At 48.4% G+C, this 15,295-nt stretch overlaps 1 long non-coding RNA gene across 1 annotated transcript in view; it reads left to right on the forward strand.

Annotated features, from left to right (window-relative positions):
- Positions 1 to 8,035, forward strand: part of LOC144805461 (uncharacterized) — a 192,371-nt gene extending 184,336 nt beyond the window's left edge. The window contains exon 3 of the long non-coding RNA XR_013605525.1: positions 7,399 to 8,035. This is a non-coding gene — a long non-coding RNA (uncharacterized LOC144805461). The remainder of the gene's footprint in view (positions 1 to 7,398) is intronic.
- Positions 8,036 to 15,295: the final 7,260 nt, after the last annotated feature.

Raw genomic sequence — 15,295 nt, forward strand, 5'->3', positions numbered from 1 at the left:
CGACTTCAATTTTCACTTCGACACAATTGAAGATAGTGACACAGTCGCCCTCCAGGCATGCCTAACCACCTTTGGGCTCTCCCAACTAGTGAAAGCCCCTACTCATGAAGGAGGCCATATTCTGGATGGCATTTTTTCCAATTTAAACGACTTTCAGGTTTCTGCAATTTTCCCCATTATATGGTCAGATCACTTTGTTATAACGGCCACTCTAACCAGCCATGCCTCAGGAATAGCTATGGAAAATGATAATCATCGTCAGACCTTCTTGGATTGGAAAAATATTGACAGCAATAGCTTACAATCAGTTTTGATTAAAACCAGCCCGACTCTATCACACGATCCTAATCTCGCTATCACCCAATATAATGAATGGGTTGCATCTGCGGCCACTCTTTTGGTCCAGTTAAAACAAAGCTCTCGGAACAGATCAACCCCATCTGCCCCTTGGTTTTCGGAAACACTCAGGACACAGAAGCAGTTGTGTCGGAAGAATGAGAGGAACTGGCGCAGACACTATTCCGAAGAGGCCAAAATAATATACAAGCACTCGGTTATCATATACAAAAATATGATCCTAGATGCCAAGAAGAAGTATTTCTCGGAAAAAATCGAACTTGCTAAAAATTCAAATAAAGCTTTGTTTGAGACAACTAAACAACTGACCGGTTGTTTACCTAATCTTCAACCCCCCCTCCTCCCAATCGTTTTGTGATGCACTGGCCAATCATTTTTATGACAAAGTTAACGACATTTATACTGTCTTCGCCAGCTCCGCAAAAACGCCAGTAAATACCACTTCTGAGAAGGCGAGTTCCTCCACAACCGGTCCGTTTCTCTCTCAGTTTAAGGAGGTCTCTATCACTCAGGTCAGGGATTTTCTATCACCCATTAAATCAGGATCTGCCCTTGATCCATGCCCTTTTAAAGTATTGCTACCAGTTTTGGAAGTCCTGCTCCCAGCCATCACTAATATATGTAATACTTTGATCAATACAGGAGTCTATCCCGCTGACCTAAAAAAGACATTACTTAAGCCGTTGCTGAAGAAGCCAAATTTAGCCAGGAACGAGCTCAAGAACTACCGACCGATTGCCAATTTGCCCATCTTGGCCAAAGTTGTCGAAAAGGTTTTAAACGCCCAACTGTCAGCCTTTATAGAATTCCATCATCTATTGGATGATTCTCAGTTTGGTTTTCGCCAACATCATGGGACGGAGACGGCCCTGATCAAGGCCACAGAGGACATCCGAATCATTCGTGATGCTGGTGGCACTGCGGTCCTGATACTGCTGGACCTTTCGGCAGCATTCGACACGGTCGATCATGCTATTTTGATCGACCGTGTCGAAGATCTGGGGATTAAGCACAAGGCTAAGACCCTATTGGCATCCTTCCTTGCCGAGAGGACTCAGGTGGTCACCATAGGGTCTTTTCAGTCCACCACCTTGTCCCTGCCATGCGGAGTACCCCAAGGCTCATCCCTGAGTCCGACACTCTTTAATATATACGTGTCGGACCTTGCCAATACTATCAGAGCTCATGGGATGAGCCTTACATCCTATGCTGACGATACCCAGTTGGTCTTGGCCATCAGAAATGACGGACAAAAAGTGGCTGATAACTTCAATCTGGGCATGCAAGCTATAGGAAGTTGGATGGCCTCCAACTGCCTCAAATTGAATTCGGATAAGTCCGAGGTGGTCATCTTTGGACACTTATCCCCAGATTGGTCTTCCCGCTGGTGGCCACAGTCCATGGGTTCACCTCCCATCCCAGTCAGCAAGGTGAGGAACTTGGGCGTCATGGTTGATGACCGGCTCACTTTTCTTCCTCACGCAAATCAGATTGCCTCCTCCGCATTTTATAAATTACGAATCATCAAAAAAATCCTTCCTTTTCTTCCTACTTCAGCTGGCAAAACCTTGATCACGTCCTTGGTCTTATCCACCTTGGACTATTGCAATGCTCTATTCTTGAATGCCCAAGAGAGAGTCCTCAACAAGCTGCAAACTATTCAAAACGCTGCTGCCCGACTGTTGGGTAACATACCCAAATTTCAATCAGTCTCGAGCACTATCAGAGAGTTGCACTGGCTCTCTATTAGGAACAGAACTAAGTTCAAGGCTATGTGCATTGTCTATAAGGCACTGCACAACCAGGGACCAGCCTTTCTTACTCAACAACTTATTCCCTATCGGCCCACCAGGTCCCTGCGGTCCTCTGATCTTTTCCAGCTGAAAGTACCCCGTACCAAACTGGTCTCATGGGGTGACAGGAGATTCCTTGTTTCAGCACCCAAGCTCTGGAACTCTTTGCCACTAATCATAAAGAACAGCCCCTCCTTGTGGTCCTTTCGAAAACAACTCAAAACGTGGTTATTTGACCAATAATCAGATCTTCCTGTAGGGTTGAATTCAGCAGATACCAGCGCCGAGATGCCCAAGGGCCTTCGTAGCGCTTTACAAGTGTTTAAATAAATAAATAAATAAATAAAATAAACCTGCTCGATCGGGAACAAGAGGCGGTTGATGGCACTGCTGACCCGCTGACGGAGGCTCACGCGGAACATGCGCGCCTTCTGGAGCGGCTGCGCAACCTCAACTATGCTGCACACTCGGCGCGGACACACCACCTAAGCGATAGGCCCGGCAAATTATTGGCCTGGCTGATTTTACAAGTTGACCGAGCAGCCCCGGAGGCGGCGCTACATGTTGACGGACAGGGACGCCACATCCACGAGGCGTTCTCGTCTCACTATGACGCCTTGTATCGCTCCCGGCTTCGCGATCCCCGCCCCGATATAGTGGAATACCTCTCCCCCCTCCAGATGCCGCAACTTACAGTTGCACAGCAAGATGACCTGGGGGCCCTGCTCGCGCCTGATGAGCTACGGGAGGCCATATTTAATCTGTCCAACAGTAAATCCCCTGGCCCCGATGGGTTACCGGCTGAGTTTTATAAGGCTGGTTCGGACATTCTCACTCCGGAACTCCTGAAAATGTACAGTGTGGCTGTAGAAGACTCCTCTCTCCCACCCACACTAAACGAGGCAAATATGATCTCCATCCCCAAGCCCGGCAGAGATGCCACACGAGTGGGCTCTTATCGACCCCTAGCACTCCTAAATACAGATTATAAAATACTGGCCTCCACCTTGCCTCGGAGACTGGCCCCCCTGGTTCCACTCCTGGTGCACCATGACCAGAACAGCTTTGTTCCGGCGCGCCACACTTCTTACAACATCCGTCGCCTATTCCGAGTGCAGGAATATGCTGTTCGAGACTGGCCACGAGCGGGGTGCCTGGTGTTGGACCTCGAGAAGGCGTTTGATTCCGTGGAATAGCCGTATCTGAAGGCGGTAATGGAAAAATACAATCTGGGGGACGGCTATGAGACTATGGTCAATCTGTTGTACTGAAGACCTACGGTCCGAGTCCGCACCGGCAATTGCTGTCCGACACCATTCACGTACGGAGAGGCACCAGGCAGGGCTGCCCCCTGTCACCCTTGCTGTTCTCATTGGCCATGGAGCCCCTGGCCACGATCCTCAGGGCCCAGGGACAGGAGTGGGGAATCCGCATGGCAGATGGGCTCCATGTGGTCTCGCTCTACGCAGACGACTTGCTGCTATATGTCAAAGATCTGACCAATGTCCCGGAGTCTCTTACGGATATTTTCCGGACCTTCGAAGACATGTCAAGGCTACGGGTCAACTAGTCCAAGTCGGGAGCCTACTCCTTCAGCCCGGACACGCCTGAAAACAACATCCGCATCGGCGGAGAGAGGCTGCAATGGTACCCCACCACGTTCTGATATCTGGGAATTCATATCTACAGGGCCCCGGCAGACATCCTAGAGGGGAACCTGCTACGGGCGATTGCATCCATCCGTGCCCAAATTAGCTTCTGGAAGACCCTGCCCCTAAATGTGCCTAGCCGGGTGGCACTAACCAAGATGATAGTCTTGCCAAGACTACTATACTACTTCGCCAACGTCCCAACGTACGTACCCAACAAAGTGTTTCGGGAACTGGAGGTCCTACTTCGTAGCCTTGTCTGGAACACGGGTCGACCCAGAGTAGCGCTGACTAAATTGTACATGACCACTGAATCGGGAGGCTTGGCGGTTACCAACATGGAACTATACTACCTAGCAGCGCAGCTGCAATGGGTGTCGGGATGGCTCTGCGGCAAGAACCTGGGGGACACTGCTTCGGATACTACTGTCTGGACCCAGTCGCAAATATGCACACTGTTCCATTCTATGACCCGCTTCCCCTGCCCCACACAATTACACCTGGCGGTGGCACGCAGATGCTTTCAGCGATGTCTACGGCTTACCCGTGCCACGAAGCAGTATGCTCCGATACTCCCTCTCCTGGGCACTCCCGGAACGACGGGAGCATTGTCGGAAGCTCTTTTGGCCAGCTGGACACGTGCTGGGCTGGAATCCCTAGGCGACCTCTATGCAGATGGGGCGCTGCTCTCTTTTGCGGATCTCACCGCTAGCACGGATCTCCCTGCGGGACAATTTCTATTGCATGCATCCCTTATCCACACACTGACCACCTCCTGGGGCGACATATCGGAGGAACTGCTGATGCACTATTTTATGCAGTACCTGCATGTCATGGGTAACGGCTCGCATAGTATACATTGGCTAGCACAGGCCCTGCTGATACACACGCAGCCTTCCACACTGCCACTCAGAGAAAAGTGGGCGATAGACAGAGGGAGGGATTGGACTGACAAGGAGTGGGCAATGATACTAGTTGGACCGACTAATATCCCACGCAACCCCCGTTTCAAACTTATCCAATTCTATATTTTGCACCGAGCCTACCTCACACCTGACAAGATAAACAGATACTTCTCGGCCACTGACACTGCCTGCCAGCGATGCTCTTTGATAGGGGCGGATCTTTTACACATGCTTTGGCACTGCCCTGCCATACAAATATACTGGGACGAGATCACGGCATTACTCAGTGTTGGACCCGGGCCTTGTGGCTGGTTCACCCCTGAACTTTTTGCCTTATGTGTGACCCTGTGTCAGTGATTTTTGGGTCCCTGCGCACTTTCCCCTGTGTCCCAGAGTGAAAGTGCTTGCGTGTAGCATGGCTGGCCTGCCCTCCCATAGGAATGCATGGGGAATGTGTACGTCCCTAGTAGTTCCTGATGCGTGGGGAGTGCAGGCTCGAGTTTAGTATGTGTAAACTCGTGAGAGTGAATGCTGCGAGGTGGTGTCTGCGGCATGTATGTGTCTAGAAGGGAAGTGCTACTTCTGGACATTGAGATATGTGTGCATGTGCTGTGAGGGTGCTGGAGCGTGATTGGCTGGAGCTGGCTGGCATGCCAGGCTCCAGGAAGTCTGGATGGGTCTGCCCGGTGGTGAGTGGGAGATTATCATGAGTGATGTGTGGGAGGAGTGTACCTGTGTCCTGGATGGGCTGGGTTTTCCCCACACAATGCTGGCTCCGCCCCCCGTGGTGTGTCTAACGACCCTAGCCTCCCCTGTGAATGAAATGGGTGGTTGGGCCATCAAGAGTGCTCCAAAGCCAGCTGAAACTGGTTTTCCCCCCACCCTGCACCTTGAAACAAAGGACTTTACAGTATAAAGAAGGGGCTGTGTCCCCATGAATGTGTTCTGCTTTTGGATCCTGCCAGAGGGGGCTGTTGCTGCTGCTGGGGCCAGGAGGACCGCCACTTGGACTGTCTCCCTGCCTGGAGACCCAGTGTGCTGGCTCTGGCCCAGCCTTGCCCCCCCTGCCTGCCTCCAGCCCTTGCTGGAGCCTTGTCCTGTCCTCCAGTGCTGGGGAGCACTGAGGACTCTTTGCCTGCAGCCCTGAGAGCGCTGCTCTCTGCCCTTCAGCGCTGGGGAGCGCTGAAGTCTCCTGCCTAGCGATTGGAAGCGCTTTATTTTGGCCCTAGCGCTGTGAGCGCTGTGTTTTCATCCTGTGGCGCTTGAGAGCGCCTACCCTTGGTTGCTAGCACTGCTAGCGCTTGGTGTGCACAGCCGGTGCCCACCCGGCATCTGATCGCCCGTGTGGCGATTTGGCGGCGCGGGTGCCACCCCGCTCATTGCCGCTTTGTCTTGCCCGTTTTTGTGGTTTGCCACGAGGGAGCCCACTCCTCGGATCATGGGAGCCCGCCTGCCTGCCTAAGAAGCGAGCCGCCGCGCTGCCCGCGGCGACCCGGAAGTGGTGAGGCGGCCAGCCAATCCCAGCGCGGCCCAGGAAAGGCCGACCGGAAGTCCCGCCTCCGCAGCCGAGCCGGGAAGGGAGAAGCTGCCGCGCGGGTCCCCGAGGCTCCCTGAGTGGAGAGGAGAGCCCCGGGACGAGAGAAAAGGAGACCCGCCGCCCAGGAAGAGTCCTGGACCTTCGAGACCCGGTGAGTGAAAGCCGGCTAGGGGAGAGGTGCGAGGTCGCGCACCTTCCCCCCCCCGCCTCTACTCGAGCGGCCCCACTTGACAGCGGGCCGCTCCACCAGGGCGCACCTTTGCTTCACGAGTCCCCCAGAGGGGGGGACTCCCCACCGAGGCACCCACGTGTTCGAGGGTCCCCCGTGAGGGGCCCCAACGCCTACATCAGTGTGGAGGAGCCCAGAGAGGCTCCTGGGGGGCCATTTGTTCGTTGAGCCCCGAGAGGCTCTCCAGTTGTGTCTGGGTCCCCCGTGGGGGACCCCCCCTGCCCAGTGAGGCAGAGTCCGTTGTCTGCGAGCCCAGAGAGGCTCTGAGGGTGCCATTCCCTCGTTCTGGAGCCCAGTGAGGCCCCGCAGTGCCACAGTGGTGTTTCTTGAGCCAGAGAGGCTCCAACGTTGCCCAAACTTTCCCTGCACCAGTTGCCCAGCACTTTGTGGGCAACTGCTACGTTTAGGCCCTGACATTTGGACACAGAGACTGTCACAGGTGGTGACTTATCTGAGTTTGGCGCAATTGTGTGCTTTTACACCTCTGAATGTATTGTGATGCATCATGTGTTATGTTTTTACCCCCCTACAGGTATTGTGATGTGTAGGTGGTTGTTTTTCTCCCTAGTACAGGTGGTGCTAGTGAGGTCCTTTAAGCGTTTAAGGATTTGGCTCCTGCATAGCAGGAGCCCAAATTTACTATAATTATCGAAGAAACATAAGCTACGCTGGATAGAGATAATTTGAGTGCCGGACCTGGTAAACCACAACTGAAGAGTTATTCTGCAAATGATAACTCTAAACAAGCACCTGACTTTTCAACAAAGAAGTAGTAGGAGAATAAGAAAAACAAATATAAAATAAACTACAGGGTGGGTCTCCTACACAGGAAGCTACTGGAAAAAACTACAATCTGCTTAACTGCGATAACATTAGACCACCTAAGAGGTATCAGGATACTGATATATGTTCATCTCGTTCCTTTCAGGAGTTATCCGAAAAGCATTTGGAGAGAGGTGGATGGTCAAAGCCCAGATCGGAGGAGAACGTGAAACCGAAGGATCCCAATGCTCATCTGACTACATCAGTAAACAGGTTAAACAAGTTAAACCTTCCAAACCTCAATTCAAAAAGATGAAAGTAGCTGGACTTACGGTCAGGGATGCCCCGCATATTCAGGACACTGCTTCTGAGCAGGGAATGGGCAGTGACCATGCTAAAAAGCGCAACAGAAGTCACAATAGTTCGCCAGAACCTGCTGGATTGTCTGGTGGGAGTAGCGCTGAGTGAGTACTTCACGGTCGAGGCACCCGATATTAGGTTAAGCGTCCCCCATCTTTTATACGAAATACAACTTCTATTGGAGGGGGAGGTACCTAGAAACATTAATTTTCTCTTTTGGAAGGACTTCAATAAAGGTTAAGAATATTCTTTTGGCTAAAAAGGTTTGTCGACCTGATTTTGTAATGGATGGCCTAAACGGAGAAACTGTGATTTTACCTGCCTTTTCCGAGCTTGTTCAAGAATCGGTTATACACTTGTATGCCAAGGAGTGGGCACTAGCACTAGCTCCTGCGTTATACCCCAACCATGAGGGTGGTATGACAGTTGCCTTTACCATGAAGTACCACTGAGGACAATTCCATAACCTCAAAGATAATACCCCATTAAGCATGAAGCTAAAAAACAAGTTAGGGAAATCCTGCAAGAACTTGAGTACCGGGGTGTAATAGAAATTTGCACCTCATCAATGAATAATCCCTTGTTTCCTGTTATGAAATACGATCATTCATATAGTCTAGTGTTAAACTACAGAAACTTGAACACAGAAAGTCGCACATTTGTAGTACAAAATACACATAGTGTCGCACTAATAAACAACATTGTGCGGAAAAAATACAAAACCAAACTTGATATCTCAAATGGATTTTTCTGCCAAAATATATCGCCTGGAAGCAGGTATTTGACCACATTTTTATTTATTTATTTTATTTATTCATAAAGTTTAATATAGCGCGAACAAGATCCCGAAGGATATCAGAGCGCTTTACAATAGGCAGAAAGAAAGAACAAGGGGGTAATATAAACATCAATTTGGAAACAGCACCCAAAAATGGAGGATAACACAGTAAACAGGTGTACGCATGTGAAAAAAGAAATAAAAAAACATAGGAGATGATCCATTGTAGCTGGAGGTACCATGGTGATAAGAACAAAGTCAGACGAATTAGGTGTGCCTCCTCCCCTTACGGTAAGAATTTGCTCATTAGGAATCTTTTGGCTTCCAATTTGAACACCCTCGTCGAGGAGAGGCTGCATACTTCATGTTCAGAATTAAAGATGGAATGAGGAACAGCGTGCTTAACTTCCTTCAGCAAAGGAGAGGAAGGACTGCGATGGTTTATGTGTTATATAGCTTATCGGACTGTTACTGGATTGGACTATTGGTTCATGGGAGTTGTAGTATTGTTGCTGGGTTGTTTTTACTTTTACCTTTGAACTTGCTATTAATAAAGATATGCATAATCCTCGCCTCCGCCTCCTTAATAGAACTGAAACTTTCCTTCATGCTAACTAGGACATTTTTCAATCCTCAGCACTGAACCCTGTTCTCAGGTTAAGGGGGAACTCGATCGTTAACTGTGTATGGGCAGATTTCACTCATCCTCACTACGCATGCGCAGGAGATTCACCCCCCATTGAACATGCGTAGTAGATTCTACTTGCCTCACTACGCAGGCGCATCAGATTCTGAGGAAAGACACACCCTCCCATAGTGGCGCACGCAGGGTCTTGAGCTTTATTAAATCCCCGATTCAGCCGCAGCTTGTGTGTGTGATTTGTGGCATTAATTCAGCAGTGATGAGTGGGGTCGCCCCGTACATGGGCTCAGATGAGGGGCCCACCTTCTTCTTGTGGCCCTTCAGCAGAGGCTGCTTTCCTCTTGTGTTATCGTGCTTAGGAAGGAGGAGAGATGCGTCATCTGGGTTCAAGAAAGGCTCCGGTACAAGAGACGTGCTGCTGGATCCCGGATAAATGTGAAAGCAGCAGCACTAATTTCTATCTTTTGGAGGTGGAGTTGGGGGGGAGGGGAGGCAGGCACTGACTTGGAAAGAGTATAATTCTGGTGGGCACCAGGCAGTATAAGTCACTCAGTCCTGGTCTTTCAGTAACTGGTCCTTCTCGATCTGGTCCCATAGGCTCTCCTTGTCCTCCATGGCGCTGGTACTTGTACACTCGGCCGTCATGGTTCTTTTTTATTTACTGTATTTATAGAGTGCAACACTCATCCCTAGAGGGATATCACAACACTAGTCGTCCAGCTGGAACTCATTCTAGTCTCAATAATCCAGATCCTTGGTTTTCCTTGATCTGGTCCTCAAGGCCTGGTCCCAACCATTAACATCTGGATATCCAGGTCTTGATCCATATGTTCTTGCTTTTTCTCCTGATCCTAGTCCTCAAGTTCCCACTGGTGCTGCTGTCGCTGCAGCTCGTTCTTGAGGTCAAAGTGCTTCTGGGCCATGTCCTAGTATTCTTTGTCCTCCTCGTCTTTGTTCTTGTAGCCGAGACTCCTGTTTCTTGTCTTCGCGGGTTATGGCTCCCTCTGTCTTCTCAGTCCTGCATACCCTTGTTGTCCTGGTCCCTTATCCTCCTGGCGTAGTCGCTGGCCAACTGACTCCAGTCCTCATGGTCCAAATGCTAAATGTCATGACTCGCTCCCTGCTCTCTTTTGCCCACCACCATTGTGCTGAATTGTGAGACTCTCCAGTGTTCTAATAAACGTCTGGACCTTCCCATCTATGCATATCTTGACCTACAGCCATTTTGATGCTATTTGGAAATTCCCATTCATTCACAATCCATGCCGGGTTTTGAGAAGCCAGTCTCTCTGATCATGCTTGAAACTCCATTACCTATAATGCCCTGCTCACTACTCCCTCTCCACCCCTGCAGGCCAAGCATGGGTGGAGGAATACAGCACACCTGTAGCTGGCAACTGTTAGGCTGCTCACACCTGCTGCATGTGAATACTTTGAGCTCTTTGAAGCCCCAGCTCCCTTCACTCCAGTGTTGGTCACTGTAGCTGTGTTCCTGCGAGGCCGACCCTTGTTTCTTGTCCTTTTGTTATCATTGTTTCCAGAGTTCCTGAGCTATACCTATTCCTTGCTTCCTGAGCTATAGTGATTCCTTGTCACTGAACTAGCACTGCTTTCACGGCTATCTTCACTCCTGAGCCTTAGCTACTTCTTGTGTGCTTGATTCCTGAACAAGTACTGATTAGTGCACACTTGCAGCCTCCCTACTGTATTTGCCTTTTGCCAGTCCTTGCTTACCTTGCTTCCCTTTTGCCAGTCCTTGCTTACCTTTGTTCCCGTTCCAAGTTTGCTGTCTTCCTGTGCCTACTGTCTTGCTACTGGTTTCCCCTGTATGTTTGTTACCTGCTTTCTGCCAAGTGTGCAATTTCTTTCCCCTTATTTTCCTGTACCTTGATTTCTGAGATAGAGTTAATTCCTTGTGCCTTGAACTAACACTGCCTTCAGTGCTACCTTCTTTTCTTGATTCCTGAACCAGTACAATTTAGTGCACCCTTATAGTCTCTCTCCTTTTGTATTTATCTATTCCTAGTCCCTGCCTTTTTTTTTTATTTACCTCTTATTCCAGTTCCTACCTTCTTGTCTTCCTGTTCCTTTAGTCTTAGCTACCTGTATCCTAGTGGTTTTCGTTTTTTACTTTCTGCCAAGTGTGCCCTTTGTTTTCAATTCTTTCCTATTAAGCACTCCTCCTTGCTAACTCTTTGTCTATTGTGGCTGTATATTTAGTTTGTCACCCTTGCTGTTAGCATCTTGCGGGTTACGGTTTGATCGCCAGGATCTGTGGGCACAGCTGACAACCCTGGTGTGTTTCTTGTTTTTTTGAATATTGTGTTTTAGTTAAATTTCTATTGTCATTATAGGTATTTGCTCCACAGACCCTGTCTTTTCATGTATATCCTATATGAAGTTTGAAGTTTATTGACTTGTATAGCGCTGAATCACCCGTGAGGGTATCTCGGCGCTTAAGACAGTGGGGAATACCAGAAACGAAGGAAAGATTAAAAGAAGTGGGTTTTTGACATCTTTCTGAACTGAGCCAGAGTAAGTTCAGAGCGCAGGTGTGAGGGTAAATTATTCCAGCATGCCGGAGCAAGATGAGAGAATGCTTTCCCGCCACTATGTGCCTTTTTCACTCAGATGCTCAGAGCATGACCTAAGAGTTCATGCCGGGGTGTAAGCAGAGGGTTTAATTGCAAAACACGAAGGGCCTTGACCTTTGAGGACTTTGTGAATAATACAGCCTATTTTTAATTTTACCCTTTTTCCTATAGAGAGCCAATGGAGTTGGTTCAGGAGAGGTGCAGAGGGTGTTCTAGCTGGGGCGTTGACAGTAAGTCGGGCAGCAGTATTCTGCACCACCTGAAGTCTTTTTATGGCAGATTGATTAGCTGAGAATAGGAGGGCATTGCAGTAGTCAAATCTACTAAGCACCAAGGCCTGCATCAAAGTTTTCTTAGTAGAAGAGGGTATAAGGGGAAAAATCCTTCCCCGAGGCCAAGAATGTAAAAGCAAGATCCTGCAGTAGTGTTAGCGTGAGTATCAAAGGTAAGTTTGTTATCCATCCTGACACCTAGGTTCTTAACCACTTCTTTAGGGGTAGGGGCAGTAACCAGCTCTTCCGGCCACCAGGTAGGCGACCAATAAGTGGCAGCTCCTCCAAACAACATAATTTCAGATTTGCCCGCATTAAGTTGTAAATAGTTGGCACGCATCCATGCAGCGATGGCTTTCATGCCTTCAGAGAACATCCATTCGATGTTAGGTGTGTTCTTATCTTGTAGTCATGAGGTTAGTGACTCCTCCTTCGGTCGACAATGTGCATGGGCTTCGGCTCCATCGTAACATTGTTTTGCCAGTAGGGTTAGATGGAGAAGTGAGAAATAGAAAGGTGTAAATGCGTGATGTATCCAATTCAGATAATACTGGATCAGATAAAAGTATCCGGGGAGGAGGGTGGGCGTGTACAACTCTGCAACTCTACATGCCAAGAACAGATGTATACAGGTAAGTAGCATTTTCCGTTAGAGGCATATGAGCTGCAGATTGCACACTATGCATAGACTATATAGCAGTATCCTGCTTACCGGTGGCTACCTGTACCTGTTGCAGTAGTTTGAAAAAGTGTTTAATACAGCCTGGCCCACACTAGCTTGTTGTTTTGCATGCACATCTACAAAATATTGTTTTGTGAAGGTGTGTGGCGTGGCCCAAGTTGCTGCTTTGCATATGTCATCTAGGGGAATGTTCCGTAAGAATGCCATAGATGCGTGTAGAATGAGCTCTAGGGGGAATGGTTAACGTGTATTTGGCTTTAAGGTAGCATATTTATATGCATTTTACAATCCACCTTGCAATTCCTGTCTTGGCTATAGGATTGCCTTTATGAGGTGGGGAGAAAGCTACGAAAAGCTGTTTGGTTTTCCTAAAGGGTTGTGTTCTTTCGATGTAGTAAAGTAATGCTCTTTTAACATCAAGGGTGTGTAGAGTTCTCTCTGCCACTGAGTCTGGTTGGGGGAAGAATACTGGTAGTTCAACAGACTGGTTTGGATGAAAGGCAAATACTACTTTGGGTAAAAAATTTGAGTTTGTTCTAAGAACTACTTTGTTATGATAAGATTTGAAAAAATGTTCTTGTATGGTTAATGCCTGGAGTTCGCTCACTCTTCTGAGAGAAGTGATGGCGACTAAAAAAGCTACTTTCCAAGTAAGGTACTGTAGTTCACATTTGTGTAAAGGTTCAAATGGAGGACCCATTAGTCTGGATGCGAAGCTTGGGCATGTTGCTTTTTGGCGTGTGGCGAACAGCTCTATGTCTGGCTCTCCCCACATGTGAAAGAAAGGAAGAAGTATTTGAGGATGAAGTTACCATTTGTGGATCTGTTGTGTTTGGCGACTGACAAGATCCGCTATTTGATTGTGTACTCCTGATAGATGTTCTGCTAGGAGGTATATTTTCCGTGGAATGGCCCACCTCCAGTTGCTCTGTGCTAGACGGGGTAACTGGGGAGAGTGTCCCCCCCCCTGTTTTTGTATGTGATACATTGCTGTCATGTTGTCTGTATGACTTAGGACAGCTTTGCCTAGGAGTTGTGGTTGAAACGACTCCAGCGCTAGAGAGATTGGCAACAATTCCAGGTAGTTAATGTGGAATTGCTTTTGTTGAGAGGTCCATAAACCTTGAATGGTATGGTTTTGGAGATGTGCTCCCCAGCCGGTGAGCGATGCACCTGTTGTTAGCCCTACCTGTGGAACTAGCTCGAGGAACGACCGTCCTTTGGAAAGATTTTTTGTAATCCACCACCGCAGAAAGTGATGGGTGCGGTCGTCCGCCAACATCAGATCTGTTAGTTGACCTTGAGCTTGGTTCCACTGGCGTGCTAGACATTCTTGTAATGGGCGCATTTGCAATCTTGCATGAGGGACGAGAAAAATGCAAGATGCCATCGTACCTATTTGCTGCATGAACACTCTTGCTGATAGTGAGTGCTGTTGCTGAAACCTTTGAACTAGGTTTTATATAGCATTTATCCTGGTGGGATTGGGATATGCTAGGGCTGTAGAAGTATTCACTGTTGCCCCTAGATATTGTTGCATTGTAGACGGTTGGAGGTGGGATTTGTCTAGATTTACTGTGGATCCCAGACTGTGAAGCAACTGTATTGTCCGGAGTGAGCCAATTGTCTAGATAGGGGAAGACATGAATTTGTTGTCTTCTGAGATGGGCTGTAACTACCGCAAGGCATTTGGTGAAAACCCTGGGTGCTGTGGTGACTCCGAATGGGAGCACCTTGAACTGGTAGTGTTGACCATCTACCACAAATCTGAGATACTTCCTTTGAGCGAGATGTATTGGAATGTGGAAGTAGGCATCTTTTAGATCTATAGTGGAGAGAAAGTTGCCTTGCTGTAGTAGTGGAAGCACTTGTTGTAAAGTGACCATGTGGAAGTGGTCTGATTGAATGTAAACGTTGAGCGGTCTGAGGTCCAGTATTGGTCTTAGAGAGCCGTCCTTTTTTGGGATTAGGAAAAAAGGGAGTAGACTCCTGTCCCCTGATGAATTAGAGAAACTGGCTCTATTGCATCTTTTTGCAACATTGCTAAGACTTCCTGTTTGAGGAGCGTTAGGTGTTCTAATGACATTGGACACGGTCTTGGAGGAATGTTGGGGGGAAGTAGAAGTGAGTTCCAGGCAATAACCATACTGGATAATTTGTCTTACCCACCTGTCTGTTGTGATGGAATTCCAGACAGGTAGGAACTGTGAGATGCGTCCCCCGACCGGAGTGGGCTGATCGGGGGGAAGCGCAGGGAAGTCACTCTTTATTGTTAGGGGAGATGCGGGTGTTATTACCTCTGCCTCTACCCTTATTGTTGTTACCTCTGTAACCTCCTCTATTGTATCCCCTAGAAAAGGAGCCCTGGTTGGGACTTTTATAGGATGATGTGGGTGTTCTTATGTATTAGTTTTGGAACTGGCTCTATAAAAGGAGCGACGAAGGGAGCCTCTGGCAGATGGTGACTGTAAGGCGCCCATAGACTTTGCTGTTTGTATCTTTTTTATTTTTTTTTAGAGATGCGTCAACTGCAGGTCCAAAGAGGTGCTGTTGATCAAAAGGTTGATTTAGGATCGTATTTTGCACTCTTGCTTAAATCCAGATACCCTGAGCCAGGAGTGTCTATGAAGCAGAACACTAGTATTTATTGCACGTAACGCGGTGACAGCTGCGTCAAGCGCACATTTGATTGAGGTAGTGGTTAATGTGTTTGCCTTCTTGTATAAGGTCATTG

The sequence above is a fragment of the Lissotriton helveticus genome, assembly GCF_964261635.1.
Source record: "Lissotriton helveticus chromosome 1_1 unlocalized genomic scaffold, aLisHel1.1 SUPER_1_unloc_10, whole genome shotgun sequence".
NCBI classification, from domain to species: Eukaryota; Metazoa; Chordata; class Amphibia; order Caudata; family Salamandridae; genus Lissotriton; species Lissotriton helveticus.